General features: G+C 40.4%; 1 protein-coding gene across 1 annotated transcript in view; it reads right to left on the bottom strand.

Annotated features, from left to right (window-relative positions):
* Positions 1-18,175, bottom strand: part of P2RY8 (P2Y receptor family member 8) — a 36,641-nt gene that overhangs the window by 5,332 nt on the left and 13,134 nt on the right. The gene's annotated exons all lie outside the window — the stretch shown is intronic.

Below are 18,175 nucleotides of genomic sequence, written 5' to 3'. Positions count from 1 at the left end.
CTTATTTATTTTATACAGTGTAGCAGCATTTAGCGCTGCAAACAAGAACTCATGCCTCAATGTGCTACATGCATGCGTACTTACTTGCAAGTACCGGGATGCAGTTTCACAAAAGCACAGGGTCGAAAAAGTGAAGAAATGGCAATGAATGACCAGAAAGGCACAGGGTAGAGCAACAGGGAGTTCTGTGAAGCATGGCAATAGGGGCCTGAAAAGGGTGCCAGGCCCAGCCAGCCGCTAACTCTGGGCACATCTATGCTGTCTAATAAAAGAGAGGCAAAGAGTGGGTTCAGGCACACACTCCTACCTGTGGACTCTGATCACCCGCGCTGTTTAATCCAAGCGTATCTTTGCAAGACACACCTGCTGTAGGAGGTTAGATTAAAAAAAACGTAGGTGTCAGTCAGTTGGTGTCACTTAACCCCAGATGTAGTTAAATAAGACCTTTAATTTAATTGTGTGGTCATAGCCCGTGAGCAGTCTAACAGGTCAGTCCCTCAGAGAGGTCAGCCCTCGGTGCTGGCTAACTCTAGCTGGAAATAACCATTCTGACAAAACCTGTGATTTCTGACAAAGGCTCTTACTGAATAACTTGCTAGACCTTTCACAAAATAACTGTTGATGGTTCCTGAGACCTGGCAAAGGTGAAGTCTCTACTGAAGGCTGTAGTGCAGTAGGGAGATACTCAACTCTAAAAATAAACTGAGTGCAGATCCAGAAAAAGCACAGCTACAGCAGCAAGAAGCTCAGTGGGGGCTTACTTCTGTTGTTTCTTGATCTGATCAATGTGACATAGTGCTTCAAATGTCAGCTAAAAACATTCAGCAGTAGTGAGAGTCAGTGTCAAACAAGCGATGTTAACAAATGTTGCCAGTCTTTCAGGAGCTTCTAGCTGAGCTGTTGGAAGCCCAGAAAAACGCACAAGAAAATAGGAATTACAAAGAAGTTAGAGATGTGTTCCTAATATATCATGCACATGACACAGAGCAAACATGTTCCAAGTAATGAGCACATCACATGATCACAACTGCAAAAAACCCTTTGAGCCAAATCCATTGCAGATGAAATTCTGTTCTTGTCAGTGGAGCTGTATCAAGAGTGAAACTAACTCTTCAGTTTTCAGGGGAACTTGAAAAAGCACTCACTGACACAAACCTCTTGGAAACAAAATCTTAATGCTATCTTTTTCAACTCTTCTATGTATGACTTGTCACAGTAAATACCTATTCATGAGCTCTATTGCCTCAAAAATCCTTCTCAAGTGGCACTGCTTTGTGCCTAACAACCCTAAACTTCCCGAAACAAACAGAAAATTTTTATCTAAGTATCTACAGAGCTCTAATAATAAGCCTTTGCAAGTGAACGGTATTTGCTGTCACAGGCTAAGGGATCTCACCCCTCGATACTATTCCTATAGAAATTGTATGTACTTGGGAGGTGGGAGTATAGATGAAAATTTCCATTAAACCTGTCACACTGGTCATAAAGCTATTGAACACCTCTTGCATTCGGTTTTGTGTTAGGGCTAATCACAAATGTATTTTCTTCTAAACTTGCTTTTTCTGAGAGCACACCCTGATAAGAAGGAGATAAAAAAATGCACACATAGATGCCGCAGTATGCAAAACAGTGTCAGGATTCGTGGCCTGGCTAAAGGCAAATTTTATGCACTTGCGGAACACTACCATCAGTAAAACACAAGTGCCTCCCAAATTTAGGCGTCTCTTGAATAGGGGTTGAAAGGCACCAGACTTTGTGGTTAGGGGCCTACAAGACCTCTCCAAAAAGGGTAGGTCCCCTTGGCATGGTTTTCAGTAAGGAAGATGTCCATCACAAGGAGCAAAAGAAGAACGATGCGATCATTCCCTAGTGTCTTCTGCAGGGGAGGAGGGGGCATGCAAAGCACACAAGACTGTTGTTGCAAGTCATTCTCGAGGGCCTCTTGGGGAAATGTGGAGTACAGAAAATCTTCCTTCCAACTTTGTCTTTCCTTTTGCCAAATCCTTCTGGGGCTTTAATCCTGAACTCTTCATTCAGGAAAGCTTGGGCTAGCAGAAACTCCTGCTCTGAGTCACCCTTACTTGTGATGCTTTGCTTTTTAAATGCCCAGGTTAAGCTGCCAGAACCACAATGTACCATTTCAATGTACTTTACCTCTGCCATTATTGCATCTATTTGGGTTTAGTTAATGCTGTATTTATATTTTCATCTTGTTCAGGGTAACTTTATGTCCTTCCCCCACTGAAACCACAGTCTCTGTTTGTCTCTTGTGGTTTAACTTGAAAATATCATAAATCAAGTGAAAAAGTAATGTTTATGAGGATTAGAATTAGATTCCCCTTACATTTTATGAGTTGCTTCCTTTCAATTTCAGGTTTCCACACAATTCAAATCAGTGCAGCTTGCATGGATTCTCTGCAAGAGAAACCTGACTGCCGGATAATTTTAAAACATCAACCCTTAGCTAAGGTTTCACATGCATAATCTGTAAAAATATAGTTCTGTTACATAAATATCCCTGTTAGAAAGACATGGTTTTGCTTTTATTTTGGGGAGAGCTATATTTAAACTACGACAGACAAATGGACATACAGGTAGACTGAAACAAAAACACAGTAAGGATTCTTCAAGTGAGAAGATCCAGTCTTATTGCCATTTACATCAGTCCTCAAGCTGCTGACATAGAAAGAGAAACGTTAAGCTTTTCTGCTTGCCTCATTTCTGAAACATTTAGTGGATGGATGGGTGTATTTTAGTTTTGTATTAGGTACTAAGAGCACCTACAGCCTCTGCGGTAACCCTCGCTAAATCCAGGTAGGATTTTTTTGCTCCTCTTTGTACTCACTGGCTCACGGCACTCTGGACAGAAAGCTCACTTGGAAATTCAGTAACGCCAGGTTTTCATCTGAGCTGTAACCATAAGCAAAGGTGACAGCTGCTTAGTGCCTTTTTGACAGGAATGGTGATTCCTTTCCTTCAATTGACAAAAGATGACAAATAAAACATTAAAGAGTGTACTAAAAATCAAACAGTAAAAGATCAGAAGAGGACTGTGTTATTTCTTTGCCATGGAAGAGTAACAATAGAGATGTGTCTACTTTCTTTTTAGGGGACTACTAAATAAAACTGCTGTGTTCTCTCTCTTACATCTATTCTCTTCCTGTTGTCGATGTCAAGTGCACCTGTGAAAAAGACTGAAACGCCTGTGAGCGAAATGAAAAGCAGAATTACCATTTTATAAAAAGTTTTGTGATTTGTTTTGTGATTTGAGATGGAAAAATAAGTCTCAAAACATATCATGCAGCAGAAAGCCTTCCAAAACCTATTCTGTTTCATCATTTTCGGTTCACTACCTGTCAAAGCACTGTTGTGTAGAATAAAAGAGTCTTATTTCATAAATTCTTCAATATTGTTACACTTTTGGAAAGACACCCTTCCAGCTGAAGAATGTAGGATGGCATGTTTCAGATTACAGGAAAAACAAACTGAAATGCAATTTCAACTCAATTGCAAACATTCAGAATGAAGCAAAATGAAAGCACGGATTTTATTGTAAGCAGTTAGAGAAATCGTATCAACAGTTTTTAATTAACGCAAATGTGGCTGAAGAATGTATTTTGTTTTTTTCTCAAAAGACTGCATTTTTTGAAAAAGAATTTTTTTTTTTTTTTTTACTTGCTCAGTTTAATACTATTACAAAGCAGTAACAAGAGCTAAAGGGTTAGGATAGTTTATGTCTGCCTAAATGTAGCTAAAACTGGTGAAAACTTAGGGATCCTCAGTGCGCAGTGTTCCTGCTGGGGATTCAACCCCTCCTGGACTGTCTGAATTGGTAGTGAGATGAAAGAATATTAGACAAGCACAGACAAGACACTTAATTTCTGTTGTAGACTGAGTATGAGGAGAAGAAGGAGCCAGAAAGGCAAGGAGTCGGGAGCCAGTCATCTTGAGTTGTGGGAAAAGTGACAAACACTTTGATATTTAGATAGAATAAGGGGTTTTAATATGAGGAACAAGAAGAAAAAGTGCCCTTTTGTAACACATCTCAGTTATTGTTCCTAAAGCATCATTGATGCGATTCAGAGAAACACTTCTGCAAATGTTCAAGGTCACCAAACTGAGGAATGTAAATGAGTGCATCTCTGATTGTGTGTTCCTTAAACTGAACGTGGGCTTTACCGAAACAGGCTGCAGGTTTTGTCTGGATGGTTCTTTCTCACCCCTGCAATAAACTTTCATGCAAATTTTAGCTTGTAGGGTTACATTTCTACGTCTCTCAAAGCCAAGGGTTTGGTTCCCTCAGTCAAGATCTGAGCCTAAGTATTCTAAGAAAATTCTTTGTATTGGGCCTTCCCTGTACTTTTTGCTGATTTTTTTTTTTTTTGTTTCTGTTGTTTTGTTCTGAGTATCATTATTGCAAAGATCAGAAACGGTTGCTGAGCCTGTAGTTACGTTATCACAAAGGCATTGTTTTACACTAGGCTTTAGCTTATTTTGTTTTAAGAATAAAACATTTGGGAAATGAGACTTCTACCCTCTGTGCACTTGTGTGTACAAGTATTTCTGAGCAAACAAAACAAATCTGAAAACATCTAACTAGCTGCAACATTTCTGACCTTCCATGTAATTTAGCTTTAAAAGAATAAAACTGTTCTTTATTTCTTATTTTTCACCAAAGATTATTCAGATAAAGGACACAAGAAAACCATATGTATGCCATATTTTTTACAATGAAAAAGTTACTTTATAATCACTATATTAATCAAAAACTCTTGCAGAGACAAACCTCAGTCTTTATCTTAGTACACCTCGTCAAAGTAAACCTTATGGTGGTTATAGCTCTGACCTCAAATAGTTAGGGCAAGGTAAAACAAGAGTGTCTTCTCTCCACAAGGATTTCACATTAAGAGGTGAAAAAAACCTCTAGTTTTTCAGTAAGAAAATGTAAAAGCATTACCACCTTTAGTGTAGTGGAAGAGTACATGCCTGTTGAGCTTGTTAGCTATATCAATCTAGACGAAAACAGCTTTATTCAAAAGTGAAGAAAAATAATCCTATCATTTCTGCCTATTAGAGACTGCTTCTCTTCTCTGGCCTGAGAGAGTGCAAGCGGGCAGTTTCCAAGATTCAGCCAAAGAAGTCTTACTAAGTGTGAAATCTAAATATAGAGATGAGAGGCAAAGAAACATCGCAAGGAAATACTGTACCGATTCTTCAGAACTAGCTAAGTAGTTAAATTAACTGTACGTAGCTACCTTTACATTTCCTATGTCTGTCCTGGACTATGCAGTTTTGCTGATAGTTGAATTTTAGTTCGCTTGGACCTTCCCCTTTGCTAACCATAAATTAGCAAAGTCAGGATTCTGTGCTGGTGTTAGCAACGTTCATCCCAATTTAGATAAGATTTGCATAAACACAGCCACTATCATCTGTGTCAATAATCCTGTTCAGAGTTAAACTAGTCAACGTGGTCTTTAAAAAGTTCATTTCTGCAGTAATCAGGTTTATGGAAATAGTAAGGCTGTGGGCCAGTATTGACAAAAACCTCTCAGCATCTGGAACGTGATTCTATGACTTTAAGTGCTTGTTACACTACAAAATGAAGCAGTTTGCAGTTTTCTTTATTGGTGTGCAATATAGCCAGCTCTTAAAAATTCTGTGAGCAAAACCTTAGGTCAGTTGAAACCCAACTTGTGTAACTCCGCTGGTAGATTTTCTAGGCTGGTTTAAATTTCAGTCAGAGTGAGCATCCTAAACTGGATTTAAAGAGGTTCCAGTTTGTGGGCTAATAGCTAGAATATTATATATGTGCTGGTCTTTCCCACACACACAGACTTTGTAAGCTTAATTTTTTCAAGCCTGATATTTTTAAAAGGATTAGCAAAGCTAAGGCATCCCCTTTTAAGAATTCAACATAACAACCCAGGATTTCATTCTACAGGACTGACTTAACACTCCTCTGTGGTCCCTGCCCATGTGCATGCTCTTATTTCCCAACAGCACAAGGTAACTTGCCTCTTGGTGAAATAATGCTATCTTGCACGTATCAGGGAGGAAGAGCGTGCATGCAAGCAGTTACTGAAATATTGTTGACACCTGGCAGAGAACCTTGACTTCATTCGACCACAGTTTTTGTCAGATGGTGCATGGCCATAGACAACCAGCTCGCAAAGCTCCTTTTAACCACTCTGGTGGACATCCTGGGTAGTGTGAAGTTATCCTGTGCCAGAGGACCCTCCTGCAGGTAGCTTGCCCCTAAACTATTATTACACAATATTGAGTTATATCAAGATGATGAAGATTTATGTTTTTATAGAACTTTGACGACAGAAAGTGCCCGATCGAGTCTAAATTTAAATAACACATGAACTGATTACCTTTATAACTTTAAATCTTTCAAATATTGTCGATGTCCAGGACTGACAGACAATGGCTTCTGGTCTGTAATTACTTCCTACTACAAGTAATTGCCTCACATAGCTATTGTGAAAGTCAGAGGAAAAAAGCGTAGTCGATCATTTCCCCTCTGACCTCAAATGCCAGGAAAAGAAGTAAAAGTTTGTTGGCACAAGGTGTTTGTGGTAGACAATATGACAGATTCCCAACAGAGAATCCCTCAATCTTCAGAAAACTGTATGGTCTTACATTGAATCTGTATGGTCTGATTGTAATTTTACAGCAAACATATATATACACACACATATAAACATATAAACGTGTGTGTGTATATATTCTATTTGAAATCTGTACTTTCTATCTTTTCATCTCTCTCTTCTGTGAAACTCTTTTTGAATGTTTCCTCTCCTGTTCAGTCCACAAAGGAATCGAGGTAGAGCTGCGTGCATGTTTTTGAAGATTATCTTTAGAGATTAAAAAAAAAAAAAAAAGCTCACACATTGCTTTTTCTTGCACTTGCCCTAAGGATATGACAGTCTGTAGCTGCTGATTGATTTAACATGTGATGGAGTCCATAAACAGGACAGTCAACCAAGTTTTGCAGGTGTAGCTGAAAGGATAATTTGGCATGGTATTTGGGAAGTGTTTTGAGAAAAGAATTCTAACATTCATGTAACTTACTGGGGCCAGAAATTGGAAACACTATTGGTAGGGGTGAATCAAAGAATTTGGCTGAGCATGTAGGCCGTCTTCAGATAGGCCTTCTTCCACTGCTTCCGCTAGTTGGTCTCGGTATGTACAAAACCTCTTACTACCTCCTGGATAAATAGACATGTCTCAAAAAGCCCATGCTGGATCCATAACAACTGGTGACTTGTAAATACAGGCTGAATTGTTGTTCCTCTTGTTAAGAAAGATCTATATGAATATACAACTCTTTTTCCAGAGCAGTAGCATTAAGTAGCAGGATTTGGGTATAGCTGGCACCTTTCTTTCCTGGTCTTTGCTACAGCCGTGGATTTAGCATCCATAGAAATCTGTCTATTTTAGGGTGAGCTGGACAGTGTGGATGACACTGACTGACTGGGTGGATCTCCAGCAACTGTAACAGGCTCATATGTAGTAACCTCCATTGTAAATGCAGGTGTTTGAAGCTGAATCCAGCCCATTTTAAACATTCCGTTGATTCAGATCCTGATTTCCTGGAGGCCCGTAATTGCCTGGATTCTGACAGAATCTGAACTAGTCCACTAAAACATAATTGTCCCCTTTCACACTTGGACCACTCAGCTGCCACTTTAAAATGACCAGGCCAACTTCTGTGTGAAAATGAATTGGCACAGAATAGGACCAAATGCATGATTTTACCTGCACCCATCTTCTTCCACCCGTGTGTCAAAACCTACAGACAGTTTTACATGATCGTAAAACTGTTTGTGTAGCAAAGATGCCACAGCCGGGACTCAGAATAAAAATTATTTTGTCTTCTGTTGGTCCTGCTGCTGTACTTGCTCAGCACATCTCATTTAGCCTTTATTGATAGCCCACCTACAGGACGGAGTGCTCTGCTCTCTCCCCAGATGCCTCATGCACTGTACTGGCAGTGTACCCCTGGCAGACTGGGCGTTCTTCTGGCTCACACATCGGTTGGAAGTGATTCTCACATCAGCACTAGTGAAAACAGCCTTGGCTGAAAAATGCATGAAACCAGGGGCTCTGTAGGAGCTAGACTGACATGCACTTGGTGGCTTTCTCGCATATCTGATTCTCTGCTCCTGAAAGGACAAGAAGAGCTAGATGTACAGAAAGAATGAGCTGTGCTTCCTGTCAAACTGTGCCTCTTACTGGAAGGCTTTTATACAAAAAAATGGGCTGCTGGAAGATCTTTTGTATGGCTGGAACTGATATTGTGTCCACTCATTCCCCTGGACCCCCTGTCAATACCTCCTGAAAATAGGTGACCACAGGTATTTCAGCAGGAGAGGTGTGCCTGGGCTGTCGAAGGGCCAGTAGGCAGCGATGTATGCAATCCAAGGCAGTGGGAAACGTGTGAGCTCTGTGGTTGTCTCCTCGTTCCCTAGCACTTTGGACAACACTTTCCAGCCTTGCCTGAAGGGACCAGTGGTCGGGTGGTCTCCATGAGAATTCTTGCACTGTCACAACTCTTTCCTTTGCACAGTTTCTCTTACTGTTTATTGTCACAGCTCAGAGTGCAAACCCTGAATCGTATCTGTACTACTGAGCTATATATCACTGTATTTTTCCTATGTGATGTTCAGTTGCCCATGTATATGGTCTTACAAATGGTTGTGATTCTCTGCTAGAGAAAGTTTCTTCATTTTTTCAACGTTACCATCAGCAGCCAATAGTATTCAAGCTACAATCATGGGGTACCCCGGCCGATTCTGCCTTTTAATTATGGTCATATCATGATCGAGGCATGTGTCACTAGGACAGCTATGTATCGCCTGTATCTATCTTGAGAGGAGCAACTTAGAGCACATGCAGTACCACTATGGAGCCCAGACGGCATGACCAGGATTCATTTATCTTGGGATCAGTCCTGCAGGTCTGGTATTCATGCAACTCCCAGTGAAGTCTGAGGCAGCTCTTGTGCTGTGTGCACAGCACCTCAGAGTTCTTTGCTTGGTAGGTAGAAGCCAGCTCACCCTGTCCGAGCTCATGCAAGCTCACGTTGTTCACATGCTGAAAGAACTGAAAGTTGGCTTCTCTGCAAAAGCTCACGGCTTATGTTGAGCATCGATAACTGCAGCTGCCCTGCTTGTGGCTGGCACAGAGCACAGTATAAATTCACACGTGCCTGAACAGTGATGAGCAGATGTGCCCAAAGGCACAGTGCACAGGTAACAGGAACCTCAGAAATAGCTAACTACAGGAGCAGATATACTGTATGACCTAGTTTTAAAAGCAGTGTTGTATATGCACACAAAGGAAAAAGAAAGAGCCAACATAATTGTTATTTTTTCCCTGACTTACCACTTAAGACCTTTTTCCTGACTTCTCTTCAGTTTGGCAATTTGATACCCATTAGAGGTATGACTGGTAACATACAAGAAGTGGAGATTACAAAATGAGAAAAAAAAGAAAGAGATTTCTAACAAAAGCTTCACCTCTCGTTCAGTTTCTTTGTGACTACTTGAGCTATCACACTAATACAAAGAGATACAACAGGAATAGCACCCTGAAACCACATCTGCTATTGTTTCATTCTTCTGAAAGTTCTCGAGTGCAGGTGAGACAGAAGGTCAAAGTTCAGCTCTTCAGCTGAACCAAACTGCAAATGCCCTCGTATTCAGGCTTTGGTCTTCCTCTCAAGTCCTCACTGCACTTAACTAACTTAAATGCATAAATAAGACAAAAATTGGATTCTGTCCTTGTCTAACATGTTCTTTCTGCATTGAGAAGTATATAAGTGCCCTAATTATAGTCAAGATATATGCTCATATATATTATTATATGAATGTTGCCTATGAAATAATCACAGGCAGAAGTCAAACGTGTTCTGCAGCTGGTTTTGTTGGGGGAGCTAGTCTCTGCTCTTATCAACAGACAATACATTGCAACAGCTTGTTATTAACTTTACTTGAGTTCCTTTTTATTGCTAGCAAAATGCCCTGAGATATCTGGATCATTGCTGCTCTGCAAATCGTTACTGGAATCTTGCCATCTTGAGAAAAAATAATGAAAGTGAAGATGCTGTTCTTTGAAGGGTGTTATTTATTGATCTGTGCACTAAAAATTAGTGTCTTAGCTATAATTTTTATGACCTTGGCATTTAGCTCCGACTTAATAGAGCTAATTCTGAGTATTCCATTTGTGAACAGTCTGTATCTCACAATCTCTTCTACTACATATATCTGTGGTCTGCTATTTTTAAGTGTATGGGCAAGCAAACATGTTCTTGCGATGTAAGCAAAGGTGTGGATCCATATCTCATCAGCCACTCTAGGTATTTGATCTCACTCATACAGACAAAGGAGGTTGCTTACCTCTCTGGGAAAAAGTTTAGCAAAAGAGCTCTAGGTTACCATGTGAGAAAGTGTATTCATTACTATACCATAGGACATACTATACTACAGCCAATATAGTAGCACCTTATGCCCTACTTTGTCTCTGCCATGAGTTGCCTGCTTGCTCACATGCTTAAGGTAAATAAACAAAGCAGAGGTATTTTAAATGGTGACCACATGCAAGCAGCACAGGCCAGTATGAGGTGAGAGCAGCCTTAGTGTCATTCTGATGCAGACAGCACCTCAGGACAGGGTACACCAGCAAAGTAAAGGAGAGGTGGGAAGCGCTCTTGAGGACAGGTAAGCATTCTTATTTATCCAACTTATAAAATGAATATTATGTATGAGATATTATTAGGATAACATACTGATATAATATTATATATTAAATATTATATATTAAAATAATTTATATGATATATGTATGCTATAAATATTTTTTTCACTGGTACCACAAACTGAAATACCTATAAATCCCATAATCAACACCCCAAGTGCTAGAATTTCTCTTTTTTATCGCATGATGTTTTAGCCTGTGTTACTGATTCATCATATATATGTGTGTGTGTGTACATATATATGTGCACGATATTATATATCTTACAATATTATATTGTATGATCATATATAATAATATATGATATTATGTTGTTGTTTCATAGTATAGCTACAATTGATAACATTCTTCTGTTTTTAAACTTTTTTTCATGACTGCAAGTGAAATTTCAGCTATTTGGATATTAAGTGTTAGTAGGATAAACCTTTAAATGAAAGGAAAGCAGTCCTACAGTAAAGGAGCTTCAAGTCCTAATGTAAAAAGTGCTCAGACTAAATTTAAAGTTTGAGTTTCACTAGGTCCAAAACACTATAGAGAAAAATGTGGGCTCCAGCACTCAGCCAGTCTTAAAGAGAATTTCCTTTTAAGGTGACACCTAAAATTCAACCACCTGGAAAAGTATACTAAGTCTGTGAAATGCAGTGACAAGGACAAATACACAAAACTGCATTAGTTTTTAAAAATTTGCTTAGCTTAACCCCTAGACTGGAGAACTTAGAACTTTTAAAAGTTTTATCGTAAAACAAATCCACATATTTTAAACGCAAACTTTAGGTGATTCCAAATGTAGCTACATACCTAAGGTCTGGTGTGACTCAGTCTTCAGTGAGGTGCCACACACTGTGGCAGCTAATGAATTGCCCTTTATTAATCATCTCCCGGCTGTGGATCGAACTATTGAGGTTTAGCTGAGGTCTAGCTGAGGCTGGGGCCTAACCTCAAGCAAAATATATGGCTTTGTCAGAGCAAGAAGGAGGCCCCTGGGTGGCATGAGCTCTAAAAACGAGTCTACAGGACAGAGAGGAACTTGACTGTGGTGACAATTCAGGTGTGGGAAAAGAAAACACAATATTCTTACCCTCCGGCACTTGACAATGACAAAACAAACATGCTTCCCTTCATTCAGTTTAAAAGGAAGAGGAAATTAAACTCCTCCTGTTCCACTGAAACCTACTAACACAATAAAACGAACGCAATAGTCTGGCAGAAAAGAAATACGCTGAAGAAACTTGCAAGCACACCATAAAGGAGCAGTCCTACCACGGACGAGCAGTCCCTGCCTTTCTGAGGAGAACGGACATTTACTGACAGAGGAACGGCAAGATGGAGAAAAGGCTCCTACAGATGGGAGGTCCTTCAGTGGCACAGATTAAAATATCACCTGATAAAAAAGAGAGAAATTCTAGCCCTTGGGCAGCTGATTATGGGCTTTATAGATACTTCAGTTTGTTTGAAAACTGCCCGTTGGAGATGAAGACTGTGAAACTCATGGGATATGTAAAGACAAACTCTAAGGTCGTTTTGAAGACTGGCACAATTATGCTCCGATAAAATACTAATAACAATAGAGCAGTAGGAGACAGTTCTTTGGAGGCAAAATTTGGGTTGTTAGGAGCCCTACAGACCTCTAAGTGACATGCTCTGAAATATTACTGCCCTCCTGCAGCTTCAGTGTGTAACTTGAAAATAGATGCACAAGAGAAAGATATAAATGTACTAAGAATAAAGGAAATGTTTGGCGCACACGGCACCTATTCAGGAAAATATGGTTTGACCTAAACCAAAACAGGGCAAGGCTTCTGTTACTAGAAGTTAAGGTTGTAGTTTTTAAACTAAAGACTAGAGAAAGCCAACTGGCACAGCATATTGTTCAGGATGACACATACTTAGGGGTGGGAATGCTATTAAATCCTCTGTATTCTTAGAAAAAAGGACAGGAAACGGTATTAATAAAGTCCAGGAAGGAACCGGACAAACAGTTTCTACATGTGAAGTGTATGAAGCACATCACGTAAAACAGTCAGCCAGAAAAAAAAACCCAGATATTTGTGTCTCTACAGATACATAAAAAGTGTAAAAATGCTGAGGCTGATTGCCCTGGTTTTCAGGTGGGAATCTGACCTAATTTAGGCATCTGAGAAGTCTGATGAAAGTAAGTAACTGTTGGAAATGGTATGGCCAGGGCACACACTGATACAGCCCTGCCAAAATAGGCTGTGTCACTGAAGGATCGGTACTATTGTATTACAGGAAGCTTTGTGTCACATCCAGTAAACAATTCAGCTGCATCAACAAATGAGAGAATTTCCATGGGCTGAAGGCGTAACTACAGAACTGTATCATCAACCATGTAACGAGGATGGTGAATGTGGCAGCGAGGTGCTTGGGATAGAAAAACAGCTGTGAGAGCAAACAATACGGAAATAACAAAACCCTTCAAGTACCCCTAAACGAACTGGGCAACCACACAGAGGTGTGATGTGTGTGTTCAGGCACCACAAGTGTGACTCCTCATGGAAACCACCCGTTCAAGATCCAGAGGGGAGCTCCTCGCAAGATGAGGAGAAGCAGCTCTTGACTCAGGCCTCTGTCATCCTGAGCCCCCGCAGCGGCAGGAGCACCGACCTGGGGTCTCCTGCTCCCCCATCAGAACACCCAAGAGCTTTGGCCTGTAGCCTATCGCAAATAAATTTCTACAACTTCAGCTGCTTAATTAAAAAAAAATAATATTCTATGTCTGTGTGTGGGGTTTGACCCTACCTGTGTTTAGTGGATACGTCTAAGGAGACAGAGCTTCTCCTTTGCTTTTTTTCTGGATCCTTAAAGTGCTCATCTGGAAGATAACACACCAGATTGTCCCAGCCATTGCTTTGGGCCATTGACACAAGCAGCGCTGGGTAACGGCAAAGCCCAGCAGAGAGGGGAGCCTGCTGGTGAGCCCGGCTCTTTGCTACACGGGTACAGAATTAAGTCTTGGAGAAATACCAAAGGAAATTCTAGTATCACTGAAGAATCCCTTTTCTTCTTAAAAACACCTTCTCCTGTCCCCAGAAGAGCAGCTGCTCTGACTGAAGGTAGAGAGGGTCCTTAGCTGATGCTCCGAGTGTTGCTTGGTACTAATAAGCCACAAGCACTTGGCCCATTCCCTGCTGTGGAGGTCGGCTGGCCAGGGACAGCCTCTGCACACGCTGTCAGGCTTCTTCAGGAGGTCGATGGCATGCAGCCTGCCTACTCGCAATGGTCCTGGCTGCTGAACCGTGCTTGGGAGCCGGTGGGGAGAAGTTAGCTAGCACAAACCAAATCTGCACCAGGGAGCCTTCTTGTGAGCTAACGGTGCAGAGAAGTACGTTCCAGTGACCAAAAACTTTCCCTGAAGCTGATTAATCTATTAGCATCAATATAACATAAAAATACAACTTGTTGGTCCCGAAGAAATGCGTAATATGTGGAAATATCTGATGAGAAATGAGACTTGGTAGAAAACAGCAAGCTTGAAACCTGTGCTCTCGTGAGGGCTTCCCTATCGAAAGGTTTTGGTTCCCTTTTACACTCTCTTGTAGTGCCATACATCTCGAAGGAGAACTGCCGCTGGGAGCTCCTTCACTGGCAGGCACCTGATGCTTTGGCAGTGACCGAAATGTGATCGCAGCCTCCACAGCAGTCACCTTCTCTTCTGAAACCCTAAGGATGCCCTCAACTTCCTGGGAGTAGAGATGGGACAGTGCTTTTGAAAACACAAGCCACCCCCCTGCCTGCTGTGAAGATCAGCACCAACTACTTTCTCGCTTCTCTTTCTGAGAATAGTGGAGGTCATTTAATTTTTGCTACTACTTAGTTCCCAGCTCTGTTTCGGGACCCATGGCTCGTGCTTGCTCATGGGAAATTCAAGGGCTCGGGGCCATCTCAGGATTTTCCCACAGACCTGCCAAGCCTATGCTCTCCCCAGCCCTGCTGAAATCACCTGGGGCCAGGGCACGGTTTCTGCACGTGTGCGTGGTGGCCAGCCTGCCTTTCCGTGCGGCATCAGCCAGGCAGTGGAGAGCCCCGGCAGGGCGTGCAAGATGGAGTCACTGATGCCTGTGATAGTCACTTAGCATTACAGCCTGTGGGGGGTTTAATGTGGTTTGGCAAGCAAATGATGGAAAAAGCCAATGTTTTGAAACTCATTCAGTGAACTGAAGGAAACAGGTCCAAGTCCTTTTTATTTTAACATCTCAGCAAGTCTTTTATAAAAATGTAAAGGCAATGTAAATTCCAGGAAAGCAGCTTTAGTATCCTTTCTTTTTCTGTGTGTGTTTCTCTGTCTTTTGCTCTGCCACACTGTCATACACATATATATATAGAGAGAGAGAGGAAGAAAAGGAAAGCAGAGTTTTAAGCTTTAAAATAAATCCATTTTCTTGAAGATTGGGGTTTAGTAAAGGTTGTGCATTAAATTTTCATAAAACAGCCTGAGAAGGCAAAATAAATTCTCACAACCCCTTCTAGCACCATCCATCCAGCCATGCAGGTGAGCAAAGCCATAGTGCTCTAACATCTTAGATACCAAAGATAAGAGTGCAGTGATAAAAGATGTTTCATCACATGATGTGGGGAAAGTTTTGTACAAGTTAGGACTAGCTGCTCAGTGCAGGTTCCTCTTTCAATTCTCTGAAACTCTTTAGAAAAATTACACACACGCAAAAAAACAAATTTCAAAAGCGGTTTCCTCAGTTCAAACCTCCCACCACTCCCACACCATCTCTATAGATATTACCTCTAAGATGTACTATAAACTACACATAAAAGCTACTTGTGTTTGCATGGCATAGACTGATAGTTTTTAGAGCATGCTGTTACATCATGTTATAAACTATCCTACACAAAAAACCAAGGTCTTGTTATTTAGTTTTGTTTACCTGTTTCTTTAATGTAAAAGAAATCTATCCTTTTTTAACCAAGACTAGTAGAAAGAGAAGACACCTAGCAATTCATCAGCTAAAACCTATCCCTTCTTTTTAAAGGTTATACAATCACAACAGGAAATATTTTGAAATGGTCACACTAATCACAAGACAGACTACTTTTTAGGCTGAACATGTGTTTATACTAGTGTCCTATTTTTAGGTCACATCACATGCCAACTCCTTGCCATTGCCATTTGTATTTTAATTATAGATGAAATAATAACTTTTGCAGTCTTCAGGAATAATAGGATCATACTTCATTTTTGCTTTGTTCTTATTTGCTATACTCAAATTCATAATCTGACAGAAGCAAAGAGTGAGAACTAGCTAGTTTACATTTAATTAAATGTCTGGCTTTTGTTTGCCTCATAGTTATTGCCCTTTTTTTCTTGTTTCTTTAAGCACCTGCAGCAAAACAATATTTGGGAAAGATGCTAATTTTGGCCTCAAAAGGAATTAGACATCCAAATATTTTTGAGGAATCAGTCCTTAGCAGTAGCATTCCTGACTGGTTTCTATGCACCTTTCTGCAAAAGCAAAAGCAAAAGCAAAAGCAAAAGCAAAAGCAAAAGCAAAAGCAAAAGCAAAAGCAAAAGCAAAAGCAAAAACAAGATTGTCTTTTGCTGCCAAAACTGTCAATGAAAAAGTAGCAACGATACTTTGACCAGGAGATCAGTATGTCAGTGACCTCTCTGCAATGGCACGATAACCAAAATACAGTGACTTTCTAGATTAGAGTAAGGATCCACCTTACTGAACATGCCTGTGTAAAAGGATGGCTCTGGCACTCCAAGAGCACTTCCAAAGTGCTGGGATGAGGTGGGCTGAGGACAACACCCACAACGAGCTTCCTCATTATCACTCCTGCAGAAAGCCATGTCAATAAGGAGATGAAAATGTTATTGACTTCTCTATATCCTTTTGTGAAAAAACCTCCTTGCAATAACAAGAGGTAGATGATTAAGAAGCAGGACTCTTCTGGGAGTTGACAAGACTGTAGGTGTGTCCTTGAGGATGATAATCAGATCGTCTTCAATTCCAGTGCTCTCTCTTTCACTCGCCCAATGCCTTTCCTACTCTGATTTAATTGTCTTTTTTTAATAATACTAATATATTTGCACTGCTCAGTTACCTCACTGATGATGGTTTAAGAAATATTAGTGTCTTGCTTTGTAAATGCTCCAAGTGTTATAAGGAGAACAAGCGGCTTTTGAAATTGCCGGCACAGCACCTGCTTTTATTTAACTGAAGAAGCGATCTGTAAAAACCATGCTTGCATACTTACTCTAAGATGAAAACTGTTGCTGTAATGCACTACCCATTTACTTAGAAGATTTTCCATTCTTTTCTAGAATGCCTCAAGAAGTTAGATATGTTCTGTATCCAGTTTTACAGAAAGTATTCATCCAATTAATTAACATTAATTTACTGAAATCAGTGGACTTGTTCTCATGGTTTATAACTATGTTTTTCCCAGACAAGGCATCAAGATCTCTTATGTTATAATCTCTGCAAACCTTTCAATGATTTCTTAAAACAATGCAGTAAGCTTGATGAAATCATTCAAAAGTTATGACAGAAAGCTCTTGAATGAGTTTTTGTGCCATCTTTTTGAATGTCCAGTTCAAGCCATATTCAAGGGACTGCATTTGTCAAAGCTATGTTCAGATATGTTTCTTTTTAAATTGAGCACTTTCTTGTACCTTAAATTGTGATACCCAAATAATGATACTTCCCAAATCAATTCTCAAAATAGAAATCTCTTTCTTTACAGGTAGTGGGTTTTTTCTGCCCAAATTACAATAATGCAATAATATCCTAAAGGGAAACCTGCAAGGTACAATAGGATTTTCTGTTTCTCAAATGACTGAATACCTTATATTAGAAAAGACAGGGTATGACTTTGTACACTGGATTTCTGATATCTTGTTCTTGTCACTAGTCAAGCTCAAGAAAGCCGCAGTTCAGCTGAAAACCAGTTAAAAGAGTTTCTTTAGAAACTGGGTGTAAAAGAGATTGTGGTTAGTTTTGCTCAATCACAAAAAAAAAAAAAAAAAGACAGAGACACAGGAAAGCAACAAGTACCTAGAGGCAGTTAATACAGAATGCAAATCCATGGAGGGAGCCTAGAGCACCCACCATCCACAACTCCTCTACCCTGGGTTGTAGAAACATAAGTAGACAGAGGCACCTGCCTGCCCAAGAGTGTCCATGGCCCCAGCTGAGATGTCCCATACCTCATTGGCTCACAATTAGGCATTTTAGAACAAGATCCAGAAAACCAGGACACCGAGCAGCAAGCAAGCTAGACAACAGGAAACACCTTGGTCCCTGAGAAAGCTGCAGCTTTCAACACTTTGCTGAGGGTTTCAAGGAGACCTCTAGCTACAACCATGTATTACGGCTGAAATTTCGCCTAGAGTGAGACACTTGCATCAGTCTTATCTCACAAAAAATGGAAGGAT

Source organism: Aptenodytes patagonicus, chromosome 1 (genome assembly GCF_965638725.1).
Source record: "Aptenodytes patagonicus chromosome 1, bAptPat1.pri.cur, whole genome shotgun sequence".
NCBI classification, from domain to species: Eukaryota; Metazoa; Chordata; class Aves; order Sphenisciformes; family Spheniscidae; genus Aptenodytes; species Aptenodytes patagonicus.
The sequence above is the reverse complement of the archived record's forward strand: the minus strand, read 5'-3'. Positions and strand labels throughout refer to the sequence as shown.